Source organism: Dama dama, chromosome X, assembly GCF_033118175.1.
Source record: "Dama dama isolate Ldn47 chromosome X, ASM3311817v1, whole genome shotgun sequence".
Lineage (NCBI taxonomy): Eukaryota > Metazoa > Chordata > Mammalia > Artiodactyla > Cervidae > Dama > Dama dama.
The window spans coordinates 58,430,525-58,449,027 of record NC_083714.1 but is presented as its reverse complement, the minus strand read 5'-3'; positions in this window follow the sequence as shown (position 1 = coordinate 58,449,027).

Genomic DNA, 18,503 nt, shown 5'->3' with positions numbered 1-18,503 from the left:
ACGTGAAACCTTCTGCAGGATAGATCACGTCCTGGGCCATAAATGTAGCCTTAGTAAGTTCAAAAAAATTGAAATCATCTCAAGCATCTTTTCTGATCACAATGCAGTGAGATTAGATGTCAACTACAGGAAAAAAACTATTAAAAATACAAACATATGGAGGCTAAACAACAAACATCTGAGTAACCAACAAATCACAGAAGAAATCAAAAAAGAAATCAAAATATGCATAGAAACGAATGATAATTAAAACATAACAACCCAAAACCTATGGGATTCAGATTCATAGCAATACAAGCCTACCTCAAGAAACAGGAAAGAAATAAAAATAAATAACCTAACTCTACACCTAAAACAACTAGAAAAAGAAGAAATGAAGCACCCCAGGGTTAGCAGAAGGAAAGAAACCTTAAAAATTAGAGCAAAAATAAATGCAATTGAAACAAAGAGTGCCATAGGCAAAATCAACAAAGCCAAAAGCTTGTTCTTCAAGAAGGCAAATAAAATAGACAAACCATTAGCCAGACTTATCAAGAAAAAATGGGATAAAAAATAAACAAAATTAGAAATAAAACTAGAGAAATCACAACAGCCAACAGAGAGAAACAAAAGATCATAAGAGACTATGATCAGCAACTATGTGCCAATAAAATGGACAACTTGGAAGAAATGGACAAATTTTTAGAAAAGTAAAACTTTCCAAAACTGAGCCAGGAAGAATAGAAAATATTAACAAACGCATCACAAGCACAGAAATTGAAACCATAATCAGAAATCTTCCAACAAACAAAAGCCCAGGACCAGATGGCTTCACAGGTGAATTCTACCAAAAATTTAGGGACGCGCTAACACCCATCCTACTCAAACTCTTCCAGAAAATTGCAGAGGAAAGTAAACTTCCAAACTCATTCTATGAGGCCACCATCACCCTAATACCAAAACCAGACAAAGATGCCACAAAAAAAGAAAACTACAGGCTAATATCACTGATGAACATAGATGAAAAAATCCTTAACAAAATTCTAGCAGAGTCCAACAACATATTAAAAAGATCATACATGATGACCAAGTGGGCTTTATCGCAGGGATGCAAGGATTCTTCAATAGTAACAAATCAATCAATGTGATACACCACATTAACAAATTGAAAGATAAAAAACATGATTATCTCAATAGATGCAGAGAAAGCCTTTGACAAAATTCAACATCCATTTATGATAAAAAAAAAAACAAACCCAGAGCAGGCATAGAAGGAACATACCTCAACATAATAAAAGCCATATATGGTAAACCCACAGTAAACGTTATCCTCAATGGTGAAAAATTGAAAGCATTTCCCCTAAAGTCAGGAACAAGACACAGATGCCCACTCTCACCACTACTACTCAACATAGTTTTGGAAGTTTTAACCACAGCAATCAGAGAAGAAAAAGAAGTAAATGGAATCCTAATTTTAAAATAAGAAATAAAACTCTCACTGTTTGCAGATGACACGATCCTCTACATAGAAAACCCTAAAGACTCCACCAGAAAATTACTTGAGCTATCAGTGAATATAGTAAAGTTGCAGGATATAAAATTAACACACAGAAATCCCTTGCATTCCTATACACTAATAATGAGAAAACAGAAAGAGAAATTAAAGAAACAATACCATTCACCATTGCAACAAAAAGAATAAAACACTTAGGAATAAATCTACCTAAAGAAATAAAAGACTTATATAGAGAAAATTATAAAACACTGATGAAAGAAACAAAGATGACACATAAATGGAGAAATATACCATGCTCATGGATTGGAAGAATCATTATAGTGAAAATGAGTATACTACCCAAAGCAAACTATAGATTCAATGCAATCCTTATCAAGATAGCAACAGTATTTTTCTGAGAACTAGAACAAATAATTTCACAATCTGTATGGAAATACAAAAAACCTCGAATAGCCAAAGCAATCTTGAGAAAGAAGAATGGAACTAGAGGAATCAACCTGCCTGATTTCAGGCTATACTACAAAGCTACAGACATCAAGACAGTATGGTACTGGCACAAGGACAGAAACATAGATCAATGGAACAGAATAGAAAGCCCAGAGATAAATCCACGCACCTATGTATACCTTATCTTTGACAAAGGAGGCAAGAATATACAATGGAGAAAAGACAATCTCTTTAACAAGTGGTGCTGGGAAAACTGGTCAACCACTTGTAAAAGAATGAAACTAGAACACTTTCTAACACCATAAACAAAAATAAACTCAAAATGGATTAAAGATCTAAATGTCAGACAAAAACTATAGAACTCCTAGAGGAAAACATAGGCAAAACACTCTCTGACGTAAATCATAGCATGATCCTCTTTGACCCACCTCCCAGAGTAATGGAAATAAAACCAAAAATAAACAAATGGGATCAATTTAAATTAAAAGTTTTTGCACAACAAAGGAAACGATAAGTAAGGGGGGGAAGAAAGCCTTCAGAATGGGAGAAAATAATAGCAAATGAAGCAACTGACAAATAATTAATCTCAAAAATACACAAACAACTCCTGCAGCTCAATTGCAGAAAAACAAGCAACCCAATCAAAAATGGGCCAAAGAGCTAACAGACATTTTTCCAAAGAAGACATACAGATGGCTAACAAACACATGAAAAGATGCTCAACATCACTCATTTTCAGAGAAATACAAATCAAAACCACAGTGAGGTGACATCTCACGTCTGTCAGAATGTCTGCTATCAAAAAGTCAACAAACAAAAAATGCTGGAGAGGGTGTGGAGGAAAAGGAACCCTCTTACACTGTTGGTGGGAGTGCAAACTAGTACAGTCAGTATAGAGAACAGTGTGGAGATTTCTTAAAAAAAACTAGAAATAGAACTGCCGTATGACCCAGCAATCCCACTGCTAGGCACACACACCGAGGAAACCATAATTGAAAGAGACACATGTACCCCAATGTTCATTGCAGCACTGTTTACAATAGCCAGGACATAGAAGCAAGCTAGCTGTCCATTGACAGACGAATGGATAAGAAAGCTGTGGTACACAATGGAACATTACTCAGCTATTAAAAAGAATGCATTTGAATCAGTTCTAATGAGGTGGATGAAAAGGGAGACTACTATAGAGAGCAAAGTAAGTCAGAAAGAAAAACACCAATACAGTATATTAACACATATATATATGGAATTTAGATAGATGGTAACAATGACCCTATATGAGAGACAGTGGAAAAGACACAGATGTAAAGGACAGACTTTTGGACACTGTGGGAGAAGGCGAGAGTGGGATGATTTGAGAGAATAGGATTGAAACACATATATTATCATATGTGAAATAGATCACCAGTCCAGGTTCAATGCATGAGAGAGGGTGCTCAGGGCTGGTGCACTGGGATGACCCTGAGGGATGGGATGGGTTGGGAGGTTGAAGGGGGGTTCAGGATGGGGAACACATGTACACCCATGGCTGATTCATGTCAATGTATGGCAAAACCCACTACAGTATTGTAAAGTCATTAGCCTCCAATTAAAATAAATTAAAAAAAAACACAACTTAACATTCAGAAAACTAAGATTATGGCATCTGGTCCCATTACTTCATGGCAAATAGATGGGGAAACAGTGGAAACAGTGACAGACTTTATTTTGGGGGGCTCCAAAATCACTGCAGATGGTGACTGCATTCATGAAATTAAAAGACGCTTGCTTCTTGGAATAAAAGTTATGACCAACCTAGACAGCATATTAAAAAGCAGAGACATTACTTTGCCAATAAAAGTCCATCTAGTCAAGGCTATGGTTTTTCCAGTAGTCATGTATGGATGTGATAGTTGGAATATAAAGAAAGCTGAGTGCCAAAGAATTGATGCTTTTGAACTGTGATGTTGGAGAAGACTCTTTAGAGTCCCTTGGACTGCAAGGAGATCCAACCATTCCATCCTAAAGGAAATCAGCCCTTAATGTTCATTTGAAGGTCTGATACTGAAGCTGAAATTCCAATACTTTGGACTCCTGATCGAAAAACTGACTCATTTGAGAAGACCTTGATACTGGGAAAGATTGAAGGTGGGATGAGAAGGTGGGAGAAGAGGATGAGATGGTTGTATGGCATCACAGACTCAATGGACATGAGTTTGAGCAGGCTCCAGGAGCTTGAGAGGGTAACATGCAGGAAGGCCAGGGGTCTCCAAATGGAGGAAATAGGCTGCAAGTGTCAGACATTTTTATCTTTTTAAGTGGCAGGAGGAAACAAACTAGTGATATATATTTTTTCCCTTCTCTATACAAATTTAAAAGGAGGTTTCTCTTAAAATACTGTGTTGCCATAATGACACCTGCTTCTGCCTGAAGTTAACTATTCTCAAACATTGAGTTAACAAATGCATTCTTCTTATGGAAATGTTTGTCTTAAGCTATGTTAATGCACTATGCATTTACCCCAGACTCTGTCTTCAAGTTGGTTTTGCCTCATGGCTCAGAACCTACTTGACAAACCATTATGTTATACTCAGGCATTTTTCCCCTAATCTATGTAAACAAAACTATTTGTATGGTAATCTGCCCTTCTACAAGATTCAAGTCAATCATTTTATGGCCTCAAATGACTTGTCTGGTGACAAGATTATTCCAAAATACATCTTATGGATGAGGGGACTGGTGCCATTCTGAGTTTTAAGACATTACTTTCTTTCATTAACAAACTGCTAGTGACTATATAACATCCAGCTTAAGACTAGCAGGGGGGTACTCTTTCTGCCCCCTTCTGATGCTATGTCAGAAGCTTTCTCTATCTCCTTTATACTTTAATAAAACTTTATTACACAAAAGCTCTGAGTGATCAAGCCTCGTCTCTGGCCCCGGATTGAATTCTTCTCCTCAGGAGGCCAAGAATCCCGGCGTCTTTTCATGGTTTAGCAACAACCTTTCAAGCTGGTGATGGACAGGGAGGCCTGGAGTGCTGCAGTTCATGGGGTCACAAAGAGTTGGACACGACAGAGTGACTGAACTGAACTGAAGATACAATAAATATCATCCCCATTTTACAAATAAGAAAACTGAGAAACAGAGAAAGCAACTTGCTCAAGGTTTTACAGCTAACAAATTGTAGAACCAGGATTAAAACCCAGAGAGCCTGGTTCAAAGCTATATGTACTGGGACTTCCCTGGTGGCCCAGTGGTTAAGAATCTGACTGCCAATGCAAGGCACATGAGTTCAATCCCTGGTGCAGGAAGATGCCATGTGCTGGAGAGCAAAAAAAACCCATGCAACACAACTACTAAAGTCCATGCTCCACAATGAGAGAAGCCAGCACAATGAGAAGCATGCGCACCACAAAGAAGAGTAGCCTCCACTAGCTGAAACTAGAGAAGGCCGGAGTGTGGCAACAAGGACACAACTTAGCCAAAAACTAAAAAATAAATTAAAAAAAAAAAAATAAAGTGGCACTTTATTGCTGCCTAAAAAACAAAAACTACTCTGAATTAAACCACTCATCTTATTGGAGCTGTCCATATATAGCTGTGTGTGTGTGTGTGTGTGTGTGTGTGTGTGTGTGTGTGTGTGTGCATGCACTCAATCACACTCAACTCTTTGCGACCCCATGGACTGTAGCCCACCAGGCTCCTCTGTCCATGGAATTTTCCAAGCAAGAATACTAGAGTGGGTAGCCATTTCTTTCTCCAGGGGATCTTCCTGACTCAGGGATCGAACCCATGACTCTTATGTCTCCTGCATTGGCAGGCGGATTCTTTACTACCAGCACCACCTGGGAAGTCTACAGCTCTAAGGAACAGTGATAATCTTGCCTGAGTTAGGTATGTGTCCTCCTTGCCTTCCCCTCCCCTCACCAACCACTACCACCCTACCTCACTGATAGCCTATTCAAACTTTCCAGTTACATCATATTCATAGCTTTAAACAAGCCTGTTCCCAACATGTGTGTGGGATGGGGACAAGTGTACAAATGGAGGTCTATATACCATGTGTCCAAATAAGTTTAACAAACTGTTAAATAAAATATGTTTTGTCTTCCTACCTTGATAAATATTCCTATGTAACAACTTGGAAGTTCAGGTTTGAAGAATTCTTGAGCTCCTTAGAGTTCATAAACATTTGGCAACACAAAGAAAGCTGGCCTACCTCCCTTCTCTTCCCACTCCTGGATGAATACTACATGATCCTGTCTGGTATATACGAGTGAACACTCTAGGCTGACTGTGAAAGATTCACACACACATCCCACAATATCATTCTGGGGCCTAGATGTATACACACTAACAGTATAGTCTGCCTTTGGGAGACCAGACCCTAGAAAGAGACCTATGAAAGCTCTGGAAATAGGTTCCAAGCCTTTAGGGAGATTGAGAGAGAAAGAGGTTACAACAGTACCTGGTACACAGTAAGAGCAATAGAAATCATAGCTATGATTAATCCTCTCACAAAAAATAAAGACATCATGTGTGCAAATGAGGCAGAGTCCCACCTCTAAAAAAAAGCATAGCAACTACTAACTGCCCATGCACAGAATCCAACATGTTTTGGCAAGAGTAAGTTTCTGAGCTGCAGAAACACAACCTTCTGTCCCAAACCTCCTCAGTTTCCATGAGTAAATTTAAACACATTTTTTTAAAGTACAGAGAGTCACATTGTATGCAAACTCTTAATCTGTTGGTAAAGAAAATTAAATAAAAACATATCCTTAAGCTCTTTATGATGAACCCAGCTATTCTTCAACACAAATGCAGAGGTTATTAGTTTTTTCTATCATAAAGTTCAAAGAGTTGGAGAAAAAGACATGCAATGTGTGAAAATTAAATAAGTGAAGTACAGCATTGCCTAAACAGTGTGAAGATAAAACTGAAAGTTGCTCTACTCAAAGTTAATTTCCCCAAGACACGAGAAATTTCACCAAGTGAAACTTATTTCTTTGGGCATCTTATCCAAGAACCACACTCTTGAATGCAATTATGAGCTGGAAGTTCTTTTATTAGCCCATTTTTAGCCTGAAATTATTAGTATGAAATTTATCACCAGATAATCAAGAGCTGAGAGCAAGGTCTTAGGGTCTAGATTCTCCAAGGTCTTCACTGAAAAAAACAGGGGTGAGGGAGCTAGACCACCCCAGTGTTCCAAGTACAGAGCCAGAAAAGCAGAGAACGCCCAGAATGTTTTTGCTTCAGTGGTTGTACATTTCCAACTCAACAACAATAACAAAAAAGTACAAACATTCTAATTTAAAATGAGCAAATAACTTGAATAGACATTTCACTAAAGAAGATAAACACGATTCACCATTGCAACAAAAAGAATAAAATACTTAGGAGGATATCTACCTAAAGAAAGAAAAGACCTATACATAGAAAGCTATAAAACATTGATGAAAGAAATCTAAGAGGACACAAACAGATGGAGAGACATACCGTGTTCATGGATTGGAAGAATCAATATTGTCAAAATGGCTATTCTACCCAAAGCAATCTATAGTTCAATGCAATCCCTATCAAGCTACCAACGGTATTTTTCACAGAACTAGACCAAAGAATTTCACAATTTGTATGGAAATACAAAAAACCTCGAATGGCCAAAGTAATCTTGAGAAAGAAGAATGGAACTGGAGGAATCAAACTGCCTGACTTCAGACTCTACTACAAAGCCACAGTCATCAAGACAGTATGGTACTGGCACAAAGACAGAAATATAGATCAATGGAACAGAATAGAAAGCCCAGAGATAAATCCACGAACCTATGGACACCTTATCTTTGACAAAGGAGGCAAGGATATACAATGGAAAAAAGACAACCTCTTTAACAAGTGGTGCTGGGAAAACTGGTCAACCACTTGTAAAAGAATGAAACTAGAACACTTTCTAACACCATACACAAAAATAAACTCAGAATGGATTAAAGATCTAAATGTAAGACCAGAAACTATAAAACTCCTAGAGGAGAACATAGGCAAAACACTCTCCGACATAAATCACGGCAAGATCCTCTATGACCCACCTCCCAGAATATTGGAAATAAAAGCAAAAATAAACAAATGGGACCTAATGAAACTTAAAAACTTTTGCACTACAAAGGAAACTATAAGTAAGGTGAAAAGACAGCCCTCAGATTGGGAGAAAATAATAGCCAATGAAGAAACAGACAAAGGATTAATCTCAAAAATATACAAGAAACTCCTGCAGCTCAATTCCAGAAAAATAAATGACCCAATAAAAAAAAATGGGCCAAAGAACTAAACAGACATTTCTCCAAAGAAGACATACAGATGGCTAACAAACACACGAAAAGATGCTCAACATCACTCATTATTAGAGAAATGCAAATCAAAACCACAATGAGGTACCATTACACGCCAGTCAGGATGGCTGCTATCCAAAAGTCTACAAGCAATCAATGCTGGAGAGGGTGTGGAGAAAAGGGAACCCTCTTACACTGTTGGTGCGAATGCAAACTAGTACAACCGCTATGGAAAACAGTGTGGAGATTTCTTAAAAACTGGAAATAGAACTGCCATATGACCCAGCAATCCCACTTCTGGGCATACACACTGAGGAAACCAGATCTGAAAGAGACACGTGCACCCCAATGTTCATCGCAGCACTGTTTATAATAGCCAGGACATGGAAGCAACCTAGATGCCCATCAGCAGACGAGTGGATACGGAAGCTGTGGTACATATACACCATGGAATATTACTCAGCCGTTAAAAAGAATTCATTTTAATCAGTCCTAATGAGATGGATGAAACTGGAGCCCCTTATACAGAGTGAAGTAAGCCAGAAGGATAAAGAACATTACAGCATACTAACACATATATATGGAATTTAGAAAGATGGTAACGATAACTCTATATGCAAAACAGAAAAAGAGACACAGAAGTACAGAACAGACTTTTGGACTCTGTGGGAGAATGTGAGGGTGGGATATTTCAAAAGAACAGCATGTATACTATCTATGCTGAAACAGATCACCAGCCCAGGTGGGATGCATGAGAGAAGTGCTCGGGCCTGGTGCACTGGGAAGACCCAGAGGAATCGGGTGGAGAGGGAGGTGGGAGGGGGGATCGGGATAGGGAATACGTGTAAATCTATGGCTGATTCATATCAATGTATGACAAAACCCACTGAAATGTTGTGAAGTTATTAGCCTCCAACTAATAAAAAAATAAAGAAAGAAAGAAAAAAGAAAAAAAAGAAGATAAACAGATAGCCAAAAGTCACAAGGAAAAGTGCTCAACATAAACAAATCATTAGGGAATTAGAAATCAAAACCAAATGAACTATTACTTCATACTTACTTAGATGATTAACAAAAACAAAACACAACAGAAAATAGCAAGTGTTGGCAAGAATGTGGAGAAATTGAAGGCCCTGTGCACTATTGATGGGAGGGTAAAATGGTGCTGCTGTTGCTGTGGAAAACAGGATGGTAGTTACTTACAAAATTAAATAGAATCACTATGCAATCCAGCAATTCTACTTCTGGGTATATATCTAAGAGAACTAAAAACAGGGTCTCAAACATATTTTGTACAACCATATTCATATCAAAATTATTCACAATAGCCAAAGGGTGGAAAGAAGCCAAATGTTCATCAATAGATGAATTAATTTTTTTAAATGTGGTATATTCACAAAAAAGAATATTATTCATTCTTTAAAAGGAGGAAAATTATGATACATGCTACCACATGAATGAATTTTGAAAATACTATGATAAGTGAAATAAGCCAGTTTCAAAAGGACAAATACTATATGGTTCCACTTATATGCGAAATCTAGAATAGGCAAATTCTAGGCCTAGATAGAAAGTAGAAAAGTGGTTGTCAGGGGCTGGGAAGCAAGGAGTTATTGTTTAATGGGTGTAGAGCTTCAGTTCAGTTCAGTTCAGTCACTCAGTCATGTCCAACTCTTTGCAATCCCATGGACTGCAGCACACCAGGCCTCCCTGTCCATCACCAACTCCTGGAGCTTGCTCAAACGTGTGTCCATTGAGTCAGTGATGCCATCCAACCATCTCATCCTCAGTCGTCCCCTTTTCCTCCCACCTTCAATCTTTCCCAGCATCTGGGTCTTTTCCAATGAGTCTGTTCTTCACATCAGGTGGCCAAAGTATTGGAGTTTCAGCTTCAACATCAGTCCTTCCAATGAATATTCAAGACTGGTTTCCTTTAGGACTGACTGTCTGATCTCCTTGAAGCCCAAGGGACTCTCAAGAGTCTTCTCTAACACCACAGTTCAAAAGCATCAATTCTTCAGCACTCAGCTTTCTTTATAGTCCAACTCTCACATCCATACATAACTACTGGAAAAACCATAGCTTTGACTAGACAGACCTTTGTTGGTAATGTCTCTGCTTTTTAATATGCTGTCTACATTGGTCATAGCTTTTCTTTTTTTTTAATTAATTAATTTATTTTAGTTGGAGGCTAATTACTTTACAATATTGTAGTGGGTTTTGCCATACATTGACATGAATCAGCCATGGGTGTACATGTGTTCCCCATCCTGAACCCCCCTTCAACCTCCCTCCCCATCCCATCCCTCAGGGTCATCTCAGTGCACCAGCCCTGAGCACCCTGTCTCATTCATCAAACCTGGAATGGCGATCTGTTTCACATATGATAATATACATGTTTCAATTCTATTCTCTCAAATCATCCCACTCTTGCCTTCTCCCATAGAGTCCAAAAGACTGTTCTTTACATCTGTGTCTCTTTGGCTGTCTCGCATAACTTTTCTTCAAAGGAGCAAGTGTTCTTAATTTCATGGCTGCAGTCACCATCTGAAGTGATTTTGGAGCCCAAGAAAACAAAGCCTGTCACTGTTTCCATTGTTTCCCATCTATTTGCTATGAAGTGATGGGACTGGATGCCATGATCTTTGTTTTCTGAATGTTGAGTTCTAAGCCAATTTTTTCACTCTCCCCTTTCACTTTCGTTAAGAGGCTCTTTAGTTCTTCTTCACTTTCTGCCATAAGGGTGGTTTCATCTGCATATCTGAGTTTATTTATATTTCTCCCGGCAATTTTGATTCCAGCTTGTGCTTCATCCAGTCAAGCATTTCACATGATGTACTCTGCATATAAGTTACATAAGTAGGGTGACAATATACACCCTTGACATACTCCTTTCCCAGTTTAAAACCAGTCTGTTGTTCCATGTCCAGTTCTAACTGCTGCTTCTTGACCTGCATACAGATTTCTCAAGAGGCAGGTCAGGTGGTCTGGTCTTCCCATCTCTTGAAGAATTTTCCACAGTTTGTTGGGATCCACACAGTCAAAGGCTTTGGCATAGTCAACAAAGCAGAAGAAAGCAGAAGTTGATGTTTTTCTGGAATTCCACAGGGACAGAGACCCAGAGCTTCATTTAGGGAAGATGAAAAAGTTCTGGCAATGGATGGTGGTGAGGGCTGCACAACAATGAATGTGGGCTTAATGTCACTGAACTGTACACTTAAAAATGGTTAAATGGTAAATTTTATTTTGAATATATTTCACCATAATAAAAAAGTATTACTCCCTGCCCACCATAATACTTTTCACCCCCATGAGAATACTATGTGGCTAATATTTATAAACATTTTATAAGACTTGTATCTTAAACTGTTTGGAATTCCAGACCATAGTATATTCATGTTTGTTCAATGCTTCTAAAAGGGTCCCAAATCTTGGATGAAACTTGTTCTAGGAAGACATTGGCCCAGAGGTTACAAAGCAGAACACAAGGTCCTCTGTCAGCAATTTGAGTACTGAAGGCATAAAATAGTTTCTTAATTGTGGGATCAATGACATTTGATGTCAGATAATTCTGTTGTTGAAGGGCAGCCCCATGCACTATAGGATGTTTAGCAGGCACCAGTTGCCAGTAGTAGGAGACCCCACTAGACTGAGCCCTATGTGAAAGGTGGTCCTGGGCAAGCACAGGATTCCAGTGAGGAAAACAAACTTTGCCTACTTAAAAATGTGGCTGAGAGTGGTTAGGTAGATGTAGGGAGGTCTGTTAAGTGAAAATGTTTTAAATGATTCTTAATTCATTAACCTGCTTAGTCTCTAGTTAAGCAGAAGAGTTATTTTTCTCTGAATTTTTTTTTGCCACCTAATTTCTATCTTTGAATTCTCTTCTGTTCTTTCACTGAGCTCTTTTTTAAAATTAATTAATTAATTTTAACTGGAGAATAATTACTTCACAATATTGTGATGGTTTTGCCATACATCAGCATGAATTGGCCACAGGTATACATGTTTCCACCCCATCCTGAACACCCCTCCAACCTCCCTCCCCACCCTAGCCCTCTAGGTTGTTCCAGAACACCGGTTTTGGGTGCCCTGCTTCTTGCATTGAACTTGAACTGGTCATTTATTTTACATACAGTAATGTACATGTTTCAGAGGTCTCAAGTCTTTAAGTCACACAATGAAGTCAAAGTACCTCACATCAGTGACTTTATAGCTCTTTGGGAAGGGAAAACTTTCCATCTTTTCTGAGTTCATAAACTAGGCATTAATGGGCCTTAGACCTTGGGAGCTTTATGATTATACTTCCTATTTATTTTGGGCCTACTATGTGCTCGGCACCATGAAAAGAAAGTGAAAGTGTTACTCAATTAGTTGTGTCCAAATTTTTGCAAACCCGTGAACTGTAGCCAGGCTCCTCTGTCCATGGGATTCTCCAGGCAAGAATACTGGAGTGGATCATCGTGCCTTCTTCCAGGGGATCTTCCTGACCCAGGGATCAAACCTGAGCCTCCTGCATTGTAGACAGATTCTTTACCATCTGAGCCAGCAGGAAAGCCATACATATGACTTAATTCTTACCTTCATTTTAATCCTCACAACAGTTCTCATAACAATACCTGTGAGGGAAGTGAAGTGAAGTTGCTCAGTCATGTCCTACTCTTTGCGACCCCATGGACTGTAGCCTACCACGCTCCTCCATCCATGGGGTTTTCCAGACAAGAGTACTGGAGTGGGTTGCCATTTCCTTCTCCAGAGGATCTTCCCGACCCAGGGATAGAACCTGGGTCTCCTGCATTGTAGGCTTTACCGTCTGAGCCACCAGGGAAGTCCATGAGGAAGACGTTTTATTAATAATATTCATTTTCTACATGAAACTGAAGCTCAGGAAACTTGAATGCCTTAAGCAAGGCTGCATGACTTAGAAGTGGCAGATTTGAACATAGGTCTGTCTGACCCAGGAGTTGCACTATACACAGTGCCTCCCAGTGTGGATCTAGGCCCCCTACTTCAAAGCAGATTCGACCTGGAGAGCAGGGAAGAGCTGAACCAGAGGTTTCTTCCAGTCCAGGGACTTGAGCGGAGGACGGGTCGGGTGGCGAAGAAGGCTTAGAAACCAGTCCACTTACACCAAATTTCCAACTATAAGTGCCTCCTCTGTGACTGGCTCAATCACTGTATTTGGCTATCTAGAGATATTATGGGATATTGATATTATCTGAACATGTAAAGTACCTTGCTGGTTCCCATACAACCTTTAAGATTAATGGTTCTCAAAGTCTGGTCCTAGACCAGTAAGTGTACCCAGGATTGTCATAGTTTTAAGCACTTAGAGTCCAAAGTTCAGGAAAACTCCCCACTTTCAGGCAAGCTAAGATAGTCACCCTGTGACCCACAGCATCAGCATCACCAGGGAAGTTGTTAGAAATGCACCATCCCAGATATGGTGAATCAGAAACTCTGAGGGTGGCACTTGGCAATCTGTTTTAACAAGCCCTCCAGGGAATTCTGATGTGTAAGAAACACTCCAGAACAAACCTTCTGGATGACTGGGGAAAGTGCTCAGTTGTTCTTCTGCCTTTTTCTCTGAACATTCAAATAAAACATGCTATTGAGAGAAAGCCTACTGCTTTAGGTTTTTCTCATTTTTCTATCTCCAAGGTTGTATGGAATTACTAAGTAAGTCAGAGCTTTGAGTGAAACGAATAAATCCATTAGGCAAATGCTTGCTGAACATCTACTATGTATCACTGTGTATTCCACCACTGTTCTTGATTCTTCCTTCTTAATTTTGGCAGTTGCATTGTCCACAGTATTGAACACTATATCATATGATATGACATATGTGGCATCTAAGAAAAATGATACAAATGAACTTATTTACAAAAAAAAAAAACAGGCTCACAGACATAGAAAACAAGCTTATGGTTACCAAAGGGGAAAGAGGCTGGATAGAGAGATAAATTAAGAGTCTGGGACTAGTAGATACACACTACTACATATACAGTAAACAAGGACCTACTGTATAGCACAGGGAACTATATTTAATATTTAATAATAACTTATTGTGAAAAGAATCTGAAATATATATAACCAAATCACTGTGCTGTATACATGACACTAACACAACACTGTAAATCAACTATACTTCAAAATAATAATATCATTATAAATAAGAAAAAACAGAATGTAGTACTTTGGGCAGGAATTTGAATGTTCTCTGATTAGTTAGAGTTTTCCTATGTTGCCTCCATAAACTTAGTGTATGCCTTTATAGGATTAAGAGGTTATAATGGAAAGGAAAAGTTGTGTGTGTGTGTGCACACGTGCATGTGTGCACATGGGCATGCATGCGCTTAAGAGAAAATTTTGGTAAAATAAGATCCCTGCATCTTGCTTTAACCTGAGCAGATGGAAACTGTGCCATGAATGTTATACAAAAATGCACTGACACAGATCAAAGGAACCATGAGATCTGGGGACAAGGAGGTAAGAATTGAAGGCCTAAAAGAGCAAAGGGGCCCAAGAACAGATGACGCGAAGGATGACCATTAATGAAATAATGCAGCAAAACAGCAAAGAGTGACCTGGAGAAAGGAAGATGTCAGGTCATTCCAGATGCTGTGTAGAGCACTTGGGATCTTACCTGGCATTTGGAGGGGAGTCGTCCTATCCTCAGGGCCTTTGTCTGGGGCACAGGATGCTGTAAAGATCTTTCAGTCCCTTCCAAAAGGGTCCTACTGGACCCAGGGTCAGGAAAATTCCCAGGTGTCTTGGCTCTACATGTGACTGCACAAAGCACAACTGTTCTATGATTAAAAAAAAAAAAAAAACTGTGTGCTGCAAACTGTAACTGAATTTTAATTGATCAATAGTGGTAATGCTGATCTCTGGGTAAAAATTTCTATGTACCCATCCCAATAGCTTTGCTGTTAGCAAGCATGGCTAACAAAAGTATAAAATGGCAACAACGCACTTTTTACTTCTGTTTAATGAAAGTGAATAAAGAAAAAAAATGGTTCAAAATGCAAAATATTTTATTCTATTCAATATTTTAATTATCTCTATTAAATTATACAAGCTGGATTGATTAGCACTACATTAAGTCATTAAGTTTGACAGTCTGACCACCTTGTGCTAAGGATGGCATCTAAGTGCCCTCATTTATATGCATTAGTTTCACTCATGTAGGGTCTCCCTGGGAGAAAAGTAAAACTCATAATAATAAAAAAAAATCACCACTGGTAAGACAATACTAATTCTGAGGAACAACATCACAATTTTGCCTTCAGATTCTGTCAACATAAATGCAAACCTACTTCAGACAGGAACTTATAAACATAACAGGCAGATGGCATGCAGAAATTCACACAACTTTAGAAAAATGCAATAATATTGTGCTTTGTGTTGGCAGAACTCCTTCTTTGAAAGGAGCTTTAATCTTCAGACATGTGTCCTGTCTCTTTAGCACAGTCCTGTAGTCCGGGTGCAGATAGGTATGTAGTGGAAGGGCTTAGCAAGGTCATATCCTGCACATCATTCTGGGGCTTGAGAAAGAGTTGGGTCTTTGGATAAAATGAGCACCTCCTGCTTCCTCTACTCCATACACTATGGCTACCTTCTAGGCAACAGAAGCAAAGCTCACCTCCATCAGACATCCATTGACTGCTTCATTTAATCAGAGTATACATAGAATATAATCAATCATTCCCTTAATGAAGAGCCTCTTGGCTATGGGTGCATATTAAAATCAACTGGGGAGCTTTTAAAAGTTACTGGCATACTCAGATCTTCCGATTTTTTCATTGGAAGAATAAATATAGTATCACTTATTAAGCATAAACTTTGGGGGTTTTCTCTTTGTTTTGTTTTGTTTTGCTCACTGACTTATTGAGATAGAATTCACATACCAACCAAACAATTCACTCATTTAACATGTCGACTTTGGCTGTCACCTTCTGATATAAACTGCATTCTGCCTATGGAATGTGTCTCCTGCTTTCACTTTACTATGACTCATCCAGAACTTATTGAATGAAGCCAAGGATGCTTACTCAGTAGCCTGTCCCAGGAATTCATCGGAGACCTGGGATGATGACCATCATTTTGCACCCCATTTCCCTGCAACCTCTTTACAAAGGATATTAATAAACCTACTTCCTACCTGTCAAAAAAATAAAGTTTCTAATTCAATGGCTTTTAGTATGTTCAGAGTTGTACAACAAAAATCACAATCCATTTTGGAACTTATACTATCTGTGTAACTATGAGCAAGTTACAGTATTTTGATCAGTATTTTGATCCCTTAACTGTAGAATGTGAACAGTAATACTTTTTTATTTGGTGTATGTGAAAATTAAATAAAATATTTGGTGTATGTGAAAATTAAATAAAATATTTGGTATATGTGAAAATTAAATAAAATTATGTGAGTGGAAAGAAATCCTTCACTCTTTAACTATCACCATTATTGCTGCACTAGCACAAGGTAAATTCAAATCTAATTTCTGACTCTACAGATTTACTTATACTGGATATTTCATATAAGAGGAATCATACAATCTGTGGCCTTTCATTTCTGGTTCTTTTCACTACTATAGTGTTTTCAAGGTTCATCTATATTATACCATGAATCAACACTGAGTTCATTTTTATGGTCAAATAATATTCCATTGTATAAACATAACACATTTTGTTTCTTCATTCATCAGTTGATGGACATTCATATTCTTTCTACCCTGTGCTATTATAGTAATGCTGATACATTTGTGTACAGTTTTTTTTATTAACATATGTTTTTCAGTTTGAGGGGTATATATCTAAGAGTGGATTTGATAGGCCAAATGGTAACTCTATATTTTACTTTTTGAAGAACTTCCAGAATATTTTCTAAAGTGGTTACACCAATTTATATTCCCACCAATAATGTATGAGATTTCCACTTTGTTGATATCTTTACCAACAGTTGTTACTGTCTTTTTTATTATAGCTATACAAATGGGTATGAGGTAGTATCTCATCTTGGTTTTAATTAGCATTTCCTTTGTAACTAATGCTGTTGAGCATCTCTTCATATGCTTATTGGCCATTTGCTTATTTGCTTTGGAGGAAAGTCTTTCTGATCCTTTGTCTATTTTGAGTTACTTGTCTTTATATTGCTGACTATTAAATATTCTTTATACACTCTAGATAAAACTCCTTTATCAGAAATATGATTTACAAACATCAAAAGGATCAAAAGAAATGAGGACAACCTCAGGGACCTCTGAGACAATGTGAAACGCCCCAACATTCGAATCATAGGAGTCCCAGAAGAAGAAGACAAAAAGAAAGGCCATGAGAAAATACTCGAGGAGATAATAGCTGAAAACTTCCCTAAAATGGGGAAGGAAATAGCCACCCAAGTCCAAGAAGCCCAGAGAGTCCCAAACAGGATAAACCCAAGGCGAAACACCCCAAGACACATATTAATCAAATTAACAAAGATCAAACACAAAGAACAAATCTTAAAAGCAACCAGGGAGAAACAACAAATAACACACAAAGGGATCCCCATAAGGATAACAGCTGATCTATCAATAGAAACCCTCCAGGCCAGAAGGGAATGGCAGGACGTACTGAAAGTAATGAAAGAGAATAACCTACAACCTAGATTACTGTATCCAGCAAGGATCTCATTCAGATATGAAGGAGAATTCAAAAGCTTTACAGATAAGCAAAAGCTGAGAGAATTCAGCACCACCAAACCAGCTCTTCGACAAATGCTAAAGGATCTTCTCTAGACAGGAAATGCAGAAAGGTTGTATAAACGTGAACCCAAAACAACAAAGTAAATGGCAACAGGACCACACCTATCAATAATTACCCTAAATATTTTTACTTTCTTAATAGTGCCTTTTGATTAAGAAAAGTTTAAAATTTTCAAGAATTCCAATTTCCCTATTGTTTTTCTTTTGCTTTTGATGTCGTATCAAATATTTATTGCCAAGTTCAAAATCATGAAGATTTATTCCTATGGTTTCTTCTGAGAATTTTGGAGCTTTAGTACTTACATTCATGCCTTTGATCCATTTTGAGTTAATTTTTACATATGGTGTGAGACAAGGGTCCAAATTTCCTTTGCATATGGATATTCAGTTGTCTCAGCACCATTTGTTGGAGAGAACATATTTTCTCTTCATCGAAACATTTTTGCACCCCTGTTGAAATTAAATTGATCATACACTTATGAGTTTATCTCGCGACTCTGAATTCTATTC